Genomic DNA, 12,336 nt, shown 5'->3' with positions numbered 1-12,336 from the left:
TAAGTGGTGTCAGCAGCCAGCCCTTTCTGAAGAGTGGCATAACCGTAGCAGTGTTTCGACATGTCCATGTGGCGTACCTGGCAAGTGTTGCACTCCTTGATGTAGGCCGCTACCTGGATCGTCATGTATGGCCACCAGAAATTTTTCCTCAGCCGTTGCACGGTTTTCTTCACACCAGTGACCCGCCAAAGGACCCTCATGTGCTAGCTACACCAGCCATAGCTCGGCACGATGACAGAAAACCTTATTCCCGATAACCGATAACTGATAATCAAAAACCTTATCGGTGATGACCAATATTCGTTAACTGGAGACACAAATATAGGCGATAACCGATATCCGATATAAATCAACAATTCCGATACTAGCTAGCGATAAGTCCGATAGGCGAAAACGATACTATATTGATATTTCAAATACAAAACATAGATGAATTCAAATTTTCATAATCTGTATTTTAGAAAACTTACAAAACCTGAAAACCACACGTTGACACGTACATATGAACGGTAATACTAGAAACGCCTGAACCGGTGTTGTGTTATTTGGCGTCCCCACAGTCAACGCTTTAGTTTACAAACACTGGTCTCTCATGAACTGCACATGCTCAGACCAGCAAGCGTTGACCTCTACAGTCTCACAAAGCTTTTTAACCGTAATAAAGAGTTGCTGGAACTTGCCTGGAAGGCTGAATCAGACATACAGTACCACTACCACCATCCCCGCTGTTTCTAGAACGACACTCTGTACGAGTTGTATTTATATGTACAGAGTGTCGTTCAAGAAACAGCGAGGATGGTGGTACTGTATGTCTGATTCAGCCTTCCAGCAACTCTTAATGTGTTAAAAAGCTTTGTGAGACTGTACAGGTCTACGCTTACTGGTCTGAGCATGTGCAGTTCACGAGAGACCAGTGTTTGTAAACATAAGCGCCTGATTTTGACGATGGGACACCAAATAACACAACACCGGGTGCCTTTAATACCATGGCATGCTCACAAACGAATATGGAATATCAAATGATTTTTCTCTTTGATATATTGATTTTTGAGTCTAACATAAAACATTACCTTGCGTTTTAATGATGATGATATAAGTATGAAATCTCTTCACCGAAGATATTTCATACCCCGAAGTTTTTTCAAACAACACTGGGCGCCCGGGCCACGCATGCGCAGTAGGGAGGGGACAACGTTTTTTTTTTCTTCTGAGAGGCGCAAAAAAGTAGCGATTATCGCTGGATTGGTTACAAAAATAACGAAGATACCAATATATATTTAAATAAGTAGCGGATGACCACGTCAGCCCCACCCATGCCTGCCTCGGTGCCCCTGAAGGTCCATTTCTGGTGCAAGACATTAGCGACGAGCATAAAATGCTCCTTACCGCCCCCTGTACTCCTTTCCTCTCCCATTCTGGCAAACAAGGGCTTCAGCGAAGCGTTCTCCTGCTGTTTATCACACAACTCAGCCGAATCAACTGAAGTTAATCCTCTAGTGGCTAAGGGGTTAGAGGGTACGGGGCTAGTCGGGTACCTGACGACAGCACGCCATTTCCCTTGGTGTTCCCTCTTGTGCACAGGGCAGGGAAAGCTTCCTCTTCCTGCTGTGGTCTCCTGGAACGTCCGGAGCCTCTCGGACGATGATCGACTGCCCCACCTATCAAATGAGCTCAGAAGGCTGAGGGTGGACATAGTGGCACTCTCTGAGACGAGGAGGCCTGGCAGTGGCGAGATCAGTGAGGGGGCTTACACCTTCTGGTCTGGCATGAGCAATGGCTTCCATGTCAGGGGGGTAGCTATGGGCATCTCCACCCAACTGCAGCCGTTTATGGTTAAGGTCACTCCGGTTGATGAGTGTATAATACGGGTGAGACTTAGGCACACACTGGGATTCATGTCTCATGTTGCAGTATATGCTCCTACCGAGATGTGTGAAACTGAAGGGAAAGAGATGTTCTACGCCAAACTCGACTTCGTATTAGACCAGTGCCCTCTCGGGACACACTTATTGTCTTGGGTGACTTCAATGATACTACTGGCACTGATGGGTTTGGCTACGAGGTATGTGTTGGTCCCCATGGTCCTGGTACCAGGAACATCAACAGCTCTCTCCGCCTAAATTTTGCAAAATACAGAAGGTTGCGGGTTCCTGGTATCAGAGACCAGAGTTGCACCGCTGGACTTGGTACAGCGATGTCGGAGGGATAGCTAAGGAGATCGACCACATTTTCGTAAGTACTCGTTGGAGGATCCTTCAGAACTGCAGGGTTTACCGGAGTGCTGAGTTCTTTGCAACTGACCATAGGCTTGTTGTTGCAACACTCAAGCTTCATGTCAGGTCAAGAAGAATCTCGAGATGCAACACTACTGTGTTCCATCTCGAGAGGCTGAAGGACCTGACATGTGCTCAGGAGTATGCAGTGACAGTCTGAAATCGGTTCGAAATGCTTGGCACCCTGGAGGACCCCGTAGAGTTGTGGGATACCTTCAAACGTGAGACTCTGCAAGCTGCCAAGGAGTGCATTGGAGAGCGCCCGAGATCTTAGAGTGGCTTTGCCTCGGTGGAGACGCTGGAGAATATTGAGGAGAGTCGCACTGCCAGACTTGCTGGGAACCGGGACCAATATAGGGCTCTGTCACGTAGGACTAGAGCTCTCCTGAGGAGAGACAAAGAGAGGTATTTCAGGGGTCTCGCTGAGGAAGTCAAGGGCCATTTAAATGCGAATGACCTTCGACCTGCTTACCGAGCCCTGAAGAAGCTCCGCTCTAAGTCTCCCTCTCAAGTGAGCGCTATCCGAACAGCTGACGGCTGCCTCGTGTCGGACATGGATGGGCAGAGGGCTCGTTGGGCCGAGTACTTTGAGCAGCTGTACATGGCGGACCCTCCACGTGGGCAGCTTCCAGTTGCTGGGTTGCAGATGGCGGATGCTGATCCATCCATTGACGAAAGAGGCTGTGGACAAGTTGAGGGGTGGGAAGGCTTTTGGCACCTGTAACATCAGTGCGGAGCTGCTCAAAGTTGGAGGTGAGGTCATGATCTGCGGGTCGCATGCGGTCTTGACTGCCGTATCGCAGTCCGGTACCATTCCTACTGACTGGAAGAGGGGGTTGGTCGTCCCTATCTGGAATGGGAAAGGGGACCGCCAGGACTGCAACAACTACCGTGGTATTACACTGCTCAGTGTGCCAGGCAAGGTGCTTGCCCACCTATTGCTGATGCGAATTCGCAGCCAACTGCTGAAGCTGCAGAGACCTGAACAATCTGGCTTCACGCCTGGCAAGTCAACAACTGACCAGTACGCTTCGCGTACTGGTGGAGCGCCGACGTGAGTTTCGACAGGGGATGCTTGCAGCCTATATAGATCTCAAGAAGGCGTTTGATTCAGTGCATCGTGAGGCACTCTGGGATCTTCTGCGACTCCGTGGGAATCCTGCGAGGACTATTGGTCTGCTGACTGGCCTGTATTCTGGGACAGAGAGTGCTGTGAAGTGTGAGGGAGGCTTGTCCAGCTTCTTTCCCGTGAATGCGGGAGTGAGGCAGGGCTATGTCCTTGCCCCATCGCTTTTCAACACCTGTATGGACTGGGTACTGGGCAGAGTTGTGGACCAGAGTCATTGTGGAGCATCCATTGGCAATACCAGGGTCACTGACCTTCTTTTTTGCTGATGATGCAGTAATCCTGGCGGAGTCGCTGGAGGTCTTGGTGATGGCTCTCGAGGCACTGCACGAAGAGGCGAAGCCCTTGGGACTCCAGGTCTCCTGGGCCAAGACCAAGGTACAGGTGTTTGGAGGCTTGCTGGATGAAACAGTACAGTCTGTTCATGCGTGTGGCGATGACGTTGAGGTCTCAGAAAGTTTCACGTATCTTGGTAGCATAGTTCATAATAACGGTGAGTCTGACCAGGAAGTCTTAATTACGGCGGATTGGTCTGGCCCACGGTGTTATGGACTCGCTCAACGCGAGTATATGGCGTTGTCGATACCTGTGCAGAAGGACAAAGATCCGGATCTTCAAGTCCCTTGTGCTTCCTGTCTTACTCTATGGTTGTGAGACATGGACACTAAATGGGGACTTGGAGAGGCGGACTGATGCCTTTGGTAATAAGTGTCTACGCAGAATCATGGGATATCGCTGGAATGACTGTGTCAAACCGGCGACTACTCCGTGAGACTGATTCGACATATATTACCTGCATAGTCCGTCAACGCCAACTCCGGCTATACGGGCACGTGGCACGTTTTCCGGAAGCTGATCCTGCTCATCGGGTTGTCTCTGTAAGAGATAATCCTGAGTGAAGGAGGCCAAGGGGACGCGCACGGAGTTCGTGACTTGAGCAAGTCGATAGATCCTGCCGGGAGGTAGCCTACTCGGGTTGGGAAGGGGGCCTGCATGGAGACTCGCCCGGAGGGACCCCGGGCCTGGCGTCGTAGGGTGGGCGAGGCGATGCGCACCCCGGCGTATGCCCCCACTGATTGATTGATTGATTCCTCCACCATGCTCGCACCCCGAATGTCAAACGCTGTCATTAGTGACCCTGAGCGCACACAGTCGGCCCCAGCATTTAGACAAGGCGGTGGGCTGACCTCAGTACCACCTCTGCTGGTGCCCTGGGAAGGGAAAGCTACCACTTCCTCCTTCTCATTAACACCCTCGACATCAAGCGCTCCTCTTGGTGACCCTGTGTGTCCACAGTCAGCCTCAGCGTTCTGACAAGGCGGTGGGCTAATTTCAGCACCACCTCTGGTGCACTGAGTAGGGGAAGCGACCTCTACATTAATAAAAGCCTCCCTGGGAACCAGTTGTCGGTGTGAGCTCCCCGTCCCTCCCCTCTATCGACGGTACTCCCATCTCTATTCTGCATAACAGCTGGTTCTTGTTTTCTCCTGAAAGAGATGTCTTCCGTGGGCCATTTGAGGTTGTACCTCCCGGCTTCTAGGTGGAGTTTCTGAGGGTTCTTCTTATACTCAAGGAATATTTCAGTCTTTTGGTCTCTCAGGAAGGGCGTCTGATACTCTCTAGAGTTGGTGGAGAACACCTGGTGACAGGTGCCACTGGCCAGGCCTCGAAAGGGTCGCAGAGTTGGGTTAGACGTTTCGGAAAGTGGGAACGAATTGCTGGTTCCTCTCCTCCCTTGCCAGCTCTGCTCTGTGTGACTACGCCGGCCCCGTGCTATGGGACAAAACTTCGAGGACAATAGCTGAAAAGCGCCGGGTTGTGAAAGTCTCTCTCGTGACCGAGGCTCAGGACAAGCGATTGGTCTTTGAGGCGTTTTCAAGACCCTGTGGGAGCGAACTCCCAGTGTTGGAGGCATCTAACACAGCAGTATCTATTTTCCATGCACAATTTTTATACAATTCAATTTATGGTCACAATTTAAGTTATTTCGAAAGCGCTTTTAATATTTGCCCAAACTGTTAACTCGCTTAAAATTCTAACAATGCCTTCGAACCTTAAGTGTGACGTCTGTCCCGGACGTTTTGCAGCTCAGTTCTTCCAGCTGAGTAAAACTTGCCGCCTCTGCGTTCAAAGATTACATCTTCAGAAGGCTGTGACCGAATGGAAAGTCAAGCACAATGATCTTGAAAAGAAATTTGTAGCCCTTCAGGAATTTGTTTTAACAAATGTGGCAGTGACTCCACCATCGATGGTGGAGAGGCCCTCCACCGAGACTGTGCCCTCTCCAGACGACCCTCCTGCTTCACGGGAGGACGTGTTACCTGCCTCACAGGTTGACTCCCAGCCTGCCTCACAGGATAACCCCCAGCCTGCCTCACAGGCTAACTCCCAGCCTGCCTCACAGGCTAACCCCCAGCCTGCCTCACAGGCTAACCCCAGCCTGCCTCAGAGGCTAACACCCAGCCTGCCTCACAGAACAACTGCCAGCCTGCCTCACAGGCTGACCCCCAGCCTGCCTCACAGGCTAACCCCCAGCCTGCTTCACAGGCTAACTCCCAGCCTGCCTCACAGGACAACTTCCAGCCTGCCCCACTTAACGCTTCTCTTCCTGCTTCACAGGATGTCGGGTTCCAACCTGTAAGGAATGGAGCCAAACCGAAGCATGCAACCAAGGATTTACTGACCCCCACTACCTTCAATAGGTTCCAGGTGCTGGCAGACATCATGGAGGATGAGTTCGAGACTCGCCTAGTTGGGGACTCCATGGTGCGTGGCCAGCTGGTTGAGTTCTGTGGTCGTTCATCAAACGGCCGCAGAAAACGTTACTGCTATCCAGGTGCCAGACTGGACGACATCACCGCAGCGTGCGATGATGTCACGAGAAATGCCGACCGAAACACCCTCTTTGTCATTCACGCGGGGACAAATGACGTAAAGACAACCCTTTCTGAGGAACTGCTTGAGAAATACCGCTGCATGATCAAGCAGTATAAACGTAAAACGGATGCCAGTAACATCATAATCTCAGGAATCCTCCCGAGGGTCGGTGCCGAATCTAGCTTTTACAGTAAGGCCTTCAGCACAAACAACAGACTTCAGTCCCTTTGCTCACAAGAAAACGTCCAGTTCGCTAACTTGTGGAACAATTTTTACTACGATTCAGACTTGTTCCTTCCTGATGGCATTCACTTAAACCCTGTTGGAGCAGCCCGTTTCGGGAGGCTGCTCTGTGACCAAGTGGCTCTTCGAAAGCCAAAAAACGCGGAGGCGAGAACACCAGCAGCTCCACCGTAAGGGTGCACTCAACCCGCAAAACTCCCGACTCGAATCACATTAAAGCTTGCTATGTAAACGCTTGCAGCCTACGTAACAAATTTGAAGACTTAGAAGTCCTCGCAGCTACAAATCATTATCACATCATCGGAGTCACAGAATCTTGGATAGACACTTCAAATAGAGATTTCATTGCGGAATATAGATTACCGGGTTATACCATTTTTAGTCATGAAAGAGAGAACAGACAGGGTGGAGGCGTTATCTTTTATATCCACAACTCTCTCCATCCAGTATCCGTGAAAACAGATATTATAACCAATGTAGACACGGTCTTCAATGAAATTAAAAATAAATCTCGTAAAATAGTAATTGGACTTATCTACAGACCGCCAAGGCAGACTCTTGATATCGACCACGCATTAAGTGAATTATTATTAGAAACAAGTAGCAGTTGCGAGGCAGTAATTGTTGGGGACTTTAACTTGCCAGTGAAATGATGGGGTGAACCGTTGAACTGTCATACAGGGCTCGACCTGTACACAAATTTACTAGAAAGTGATTTACATCAACACGTTAAATAACCGACTCGGGAAAATAATATACTTGACCTTATCTTTTCAACGACAGCTGATCTAGTTAACGAAGTAAATGTTGGTCCAATTTTTAGTTCTAGCGATCACCGAACAATCACATTCAGCATCAATATGAAAGAAAGTAAAGTAACTCCTAGTAAAGAAAAGGTGCCTGATTATCAGAGAGCGAATTTCGTAAGACTCAGATCAATTCTAAATAATTCTGACTGGACTGAAATCACGGCGGAAACAGATATTGATAAATCTTGGGGGCCTTCACCACAATATTGAACAATGCCATAAGCATATGCGTACCCTATCGTAACAGACGTTCAGCTTCTAAGAAGAAACCCAAATGGTGGAATAACGAAATTCAAAATAGCCTATCTCTTAAAAAACGCGTATACAGTAGGTACATATCATCTCAGAGCGAGGCTGACAAACTATAGTTGGACAGAATTCGCCGCGAAACCAAGAAATTAATAAAACGAAGCAAGAAAAATCTTGAAGAATATATAGCGGAAACAAGTAAATCTAATCCTAAAGAATTTTTCAGCTATGTAAATAATAAAAAGTCACTCACTTGTGGTATCGGACCGCTTGCAAATGAAAATGGTAACCACACGACAGATGAAAATGAAATGGCTACAATCCTAACTAACATTTTCGCATCCGTATTTACCGACGAAGATTGTTTATCACCTCAACCGCCGGAGGTTAGAAGGACCGAAAAGATGTTAAGTGGCGTGCTCATCGTAGAAAGTGACATTTTACGCACAATTGAAAAGATTAAAGTAAGCAAAGTTCCTGGTCCAGACAAAATTACCCCTAGGGTCTTAAAAGAAATCAAACATCAAATTTGTAAACCGCTCTCCATCATATTCAATAAATCTTTAACAGCTGGAAAAGTTCCGTCGGATTGGAAACTTGCAAATGTCACACCAATTTTCAAAGGGGGACAAGTCTCATCCAGGAAACTATCGACCAATTAGCCTGACATCTATTGTTTGTAAGTTAATGGAGACTATCATTCGCGATAATATGGTGAAATTCTTCGAAGAAAATAATATAATAAATAATTCGCAACATGGCTTCCGTAGTAAACGTTCGTGTTTGACTAACTTACTTGATATTTTTCACAATATTTTTGAGGTGTTCGATGAAAGCAGATCAGTAGATATCATATATCTGGATTTTCAAAAGGCATTTGATAAGGTTCCCCACCAACGATTGCTCAGCAAACTACTGGCGCACGGTATCTCGGGTAACATTCACAATTGGCTTGCGGACTGGCTCTCTGAGCGGAAACAGAGAGTAGTTCTAAACGGTGTTACATCTAACTGGCTCGATGTCAAAAGCGGCGTACCTCAAGGATCAGGGCTTGGCCCCATGCTCTTCTTAATTTATGTTAATGATATCGATGATGGGCTCACTTGCAAAGTATCAAAATTTGCTGATGACACAAAAATTGCTAGTAAAGTAACTGCGATACTCGACGAAGAAGCTTTACAATCAGATATAGATCGACTTGCACGTTGGGCCAATCAATGGCAAATGAAATTTAACGTTGAGAAATGTAAAGTGTTGCACATCGGAAAAAAAATAACAATCGCGTTCGGTACGTAATGAATGGCCAACAACTTTCTGCAGTAAGTAAAGAAAAGGATCTTGGAATCACTATATCAAGCGATTTAAAGCCCGGTCAGCATTGTTCAGAGGTAGTTAAAACTGCAAACAAATTGGTTGGCTTCATCGGACGAGTCTTTAATAATAAATCGGAAAAAGTAATATTAAAACTGTATAATTCGTTGGTTCGACCCCGTCTAGAGTACTGTGTACAGTTTTGGTCTCCCTACTACAGAAAAGACATAGAAAAGTTGGAACGGGTCCAACGAAGAGTAACAAAGATGATTCCTAGGTTGAGAAATTTGTCATATGAACAAAGGCTTAAAGAAGTAAATTTATTCAGCCTATCAAAACGAAGAATGCGAGGCGATCTAATAGAAGTGTTTAAAATGTTCAAAGGATTCAGTGATATTAATGCGGAAGATTACTTTACAATTGATCGATCAAATAGAACAAGAAGAAATCACAATTTGAAGATAAGTGGTAAAAGATTCTCGTCGCACGAAGCTAAACACTTCTTCTTCAGTCGAGTTGTTAATGTTTGGAACTCTCTACCCTGTGATGTCGTTGATAGTACAACAGTTACGGCCTTCAAGAATAGATTAGACAAGTGTTTTGAATCCAACCAGCAACTTAGATATTACTCATTGTCGTAATAACGTTAAGTTCTTTCGAATACTGGTGCCCTTGTCCGCTTTTATCGCCCGGTTAGTGGTAGCAGTAATGGTAGTTCTTTCCTCTTTCCTACATAAATTCCATGCAGTTTTTCCATGCTGCATGGTTCTTTTTCCTTTCCTGCCAGCTTTGGCTGGAGGGATGGGGGGGTGGGGAGGAGCCTTCGCCTTTGCTGTCCTTCATCTTCCACCTTTGATTAGATAGTTAGTGTAGCTTGTCACAAACAACCTCGTAAGGACCAGCAGGTCTGCTGTTGTTTGTTCTTCCTTTGTGTGTGTGTTCCTCAATAACACCCGCGACATCAGGCGCATTCCTTGGTGACCCTATGTATCTACAGTCGGCCCCAGCGTCCCGACAAGGCGCCGCAATAACACCCGTCCAGCCAGATACTCTCCTGGGTGACCTTGTGTGTTCATAGTCGGCCCCAGCATGATGGCCAGGCGGTGGGCCAAACCCGGCGCCAAATCTGGTGCACTGGAGAGGGGAAACTACATCTCCTTCCTCTTCAATAGCACTCATAACATCAGGCGCTTTCATTGGTGACCCTGTGTGTATACAGTCGGTCCCAACGTCCTGACAGGGCGGTGGGCTAATCGCAGCACCACCTCTGGTGCTGTGGTGCACTGAGTAGGGGATGCTTCCTCTCCCTCCTCCTCAATGACACCCTTCAGCTTGGCCACGGAACGTATGCCTGCACAAACTGGGACTGAGGGTTTCATCTCCGAGTCAACGTCCCCACCGGTGACAGAGGCTTCACAGGTTTCCTCTGAGACGACGACAAGATCTGCGGGTGAACGGCACACCTTCACTCTCGCCAAGTCATTTTCCAGCAGGAAATCAACCCCTGACCGGCAAAACCTCAGCCACTGCCATTTGAGCTGCCGCTGTCACAATAGCGCAGTCCAGCTCGACATGAACGCAACCATAAACGTCCACTGCATTCATACCCAGACACAACACATTCCTCCCCGTGCTTATAGTCATCCCAGTCACATTCCTACACACCGACTGTTGTGCACCCGTGTCCCGAAACACAGTGACTGGGTAGCAGACACCCTCGATCTTCACCTCACCCTAGTAAATGAAGGACTTACACTAGTCCATGGACGGTTCCTGAGGTAGCCTTTCCGGTGGTGGTGTTAACTGCGAGTCGTTTCCGGCCCGATCTGGTGAAGTGCCTCCTATAGGCTACTCCCCAGACTTAACGGTGCCACGCAATCGCTCTTACCGCCCTCCAAGCTCCTCCCATCCACCTGACTGGACCCAGCAATCAATGCCACCGGTTTAGCCTCTTGGGTCGCCTTCCACTTAGCACAATGGGGCTTGATCTGCCCTGTCTGCTTGCAGTAAAATCAGGTTACGTGAGGGTAGAAGTGGGGCTCTTACGCCCACTAGACTTCTCTCCCTCCCGGGTTATACGGAGTGGTTGAGGGTCTTGTTAGCAGAGTCTGCTCCTCCAGCATGCCTCTCACGAGCGGACGGTGCCCCTTTGGCTTGGGATCCGAACCTCGAAGGGCTAACACTCGATCGTCCGTCCAAGTCGCCGCCTCTTTAAGGACGGTAAATCTCTTCTCCCTAATCTTTGCACCAATGTCCTTGTCAGCAACGTAGGTGAGGTGCTCCATGAAGATTAACTCCCCCAGTTCCTTGTAGGTAACAGTACCTTCACTCTCTGTACTGACAAAAAATGGGGAGGGGGGTGCAAAATTATGCTCCGCCCGGCTACCAAATACTCAAGGAACGCCTCTGAGTCGAGCTGCTTAACGCCCTAAAATGTTTCTTGATAAATTTTGTCGAAGGCGGGACTGAGCCAAAAAGCATATTATGATATAAATGGAATCTATTAAAAAGTTAAATTCTGCTTGATTTTGCAGGGCTTTCATGCAAGAAAGATTTTTAATGAGAAGCTTCCAATAGCCATTTATTTTCTCTCGTTTACACATAAATAAAACAACGAGCATGATCAACTACATTTTTAACATTAGTATTACTAATTGTATTTAAGTGTAGTTGTTACAAGTCCCAGAGAAACACAGGTATAATTTACGGTGATTGCAAGATTGGTTCAAGCTTCGTGGGCACAAAGAGGTAGTCGGTGCACATGGTGACACCCGTTGGCTGGCAATTCTGAATGTACCCCATTTGCTCCATTTTATTCATACCATCTTTCTCCTCCAGTAGCTCACGCTCAGTTTCGCCAGTAAACAGTTACTGAAAAATCTTTTATAATGCTTCGCATGTTTTTAGGTCCTCCAAAAAATTTCTCCCTCATGGTTACTTTTTGTTTTATCTTTTAATAAATAAAGCTATTGAATAATATGAGGCTGTCCCTATACCTATCTACTATATCGTTTTCGCACATCTTTTTATTATTAATGTAAAAATTTACATATTGATTCCTTGCTAGTTTATACTCATGTCTGTTTCTTTGTGTTCTATTCCTGTATAGTTTCGTCCTACTGTTTAGGCTTTAGCACGCACCTTTTAATAAAAAAAGCCTTTTTTGCCATTCTCCCTGATCTTATACCATGAAACATGTTCTCTACTCCGTTTCTTTAACCATTAAGAAATAACTCATACTCCCTAATTTCAATCACTGTTGTCCAACATACTTTTTCCAAATGTATCTTTAGTTGGCCGAATTTAGCCTTGGCATAGATTCCTCTATTCTCTCGATAATGATCGTCTCTGCTTTCTCATTGGTCTCCGTTCATTTCCATCTCTTTTATCACACGATCACTTTTTCCAAAGGAGTTTTTATTGTCTAACTTCCCATTCCATTCATTCC

This window comes from Eriocheir sinensis, chromosome 2 (genome assembly GCF_024679095.1).
Source record: "Eriocheir sinensis breed Jianghai 21 chromosome 2, ASM2467909v1, whole genome shotgun sequence".
NCBI lineage: Eukaryota > Metazoa > Arthropoda > Malacostraca > Decapoda > Varunidae > Eriocheir > Eriocheir sinensis.
Note: the sequence above shows the minus strand (reverse complement) of the source record.